General features: G+C 40.1%; 1 non-coding gene across 1 annotated transcript; it reads right to left on the bottom strand.

The window, feature by feature from the left end:
* Positions 1-813: 813 nt before the first annotated feature.
* Positions 814-919, bottom strand: LOC141710229 (small nucleolar RNA R71). The gene has a single exon (XR_012570760.1). It is a non-coding gene; the product is annotated as a small nucleolar RNA R71 (small nucleolar RNA).
* Between the last annotated feature and the right edge of the window lie 310 nt (positions 920-1,229).

The raw sequence follows: 1,229 nt of genomic DNA, 5'->3' as shown, positions 1-1,229 counted from the left end.
AGGCTATTGAATGAAGTATTTAATGAACTTAGAATCCCATATTTGCCATATATAGTAATTCAACCTCAATTCTCTTAGTTAAGGTTATTTAGTATAATCTTTTAGTTTAATAAAAACCCAATTTGTTATTTATCTTAGCATTGAGCGATAACCATACATTGTTGCATAGGTGCAAAAATTGAACTTAACCTAAACCAGTCTTTGTGGGAACAAATCTGATTTATATCTTATACTACTTGCGAACACGTATACTTGCGTGAATATTAGCGCGTGTTTTCGCCCTAACAAGTTTTTGGCGCCGCTGCCGGGGACTAGGTGTTAATTTTTAGTTTATGTGATTGTCATCAGTGGTCGTTAAAGTTCACTGACTCAGATTTTTTTACTTTCACGGTTTATTTGTTTGTGTTTCAGGTACTCAGTACAATAGGAAATCCAGCAGCACGAACGAGAGCCTTGATGGATTTTTCTCAACCCAAGATCAATGACATTCAATCTAGCATTGTCAGGCCAGCTATCACAGCTAATACCTTTGAGATCAAGCCTGGCATAATTCAATGTGTACAGAATTCAGTCCAGTTTGGGGGTTCTCCAACGGAAGATCCCAATACGCGCATTAGGGATTTCATAGAGATCTGCGACACCGTCAGGTTCAATGGTGTTTCTGAAGATGCTAGTAAGCTAAGACTTTTCCCATTCTCCCCGAGGGACAAGGCTAAGAGTTGGTTACACTCTCTACCATCTGGTTCGATTGCTACTTGGGAAGATCTTGCTCAAAAGTTTCTCACTAAATTCTTCCCTATGGCGAAGATAGCTACATTCACAAACGCTATTACTCAATTTGCGCGGAAAATGGGAGAATCTTTGTGTGAAGCTTGGGAGCGCTACAAGAGATGCTTAGAAAGTGTCCACATCATGGAATGCTTGATTGGATGATCATCAACCATTTTTATAATGGTTTGGGAGCACAGTCCAGACCCATGCTCGATGCAGCATCAGGTGGAGCATTATGGGAAAAGAGCTATGAGGAAGCTTATGATCTAATTGAACTGATGGGTGCAAATGAATATCAGTATCCAACCCAGAGATGTCCACAGGGCAAAGTAGCAGGAGTTCTTAAAGTGGATATAGTTACGGCTATCACTGCTCAACTAAAGGCGTTGTCTATGAAGATCGATTCTCTGGCTAACTATGGTGTTAATCAGATAACCAGTGTTTGTGAGCTATGTGCA

This window comes from Apium graveolens, chromosome 2 (assembly GCF_009905375.1).
Source record: "Apium graveolens cultivar Ventura chromosome 2, ASM990537v1, whole genome shotgun sequence".
Classification (NCBI taxonomy): domain Eukaryota; kingdom Viridiplantae; phylum Streptophyta; class Magnoliopsida; order Apiales; family Apiaceae; genus Apium; species Apium graveolens.
This window is presented reverse-complemented; position numbering and strand designations above follow the sequence as displayed.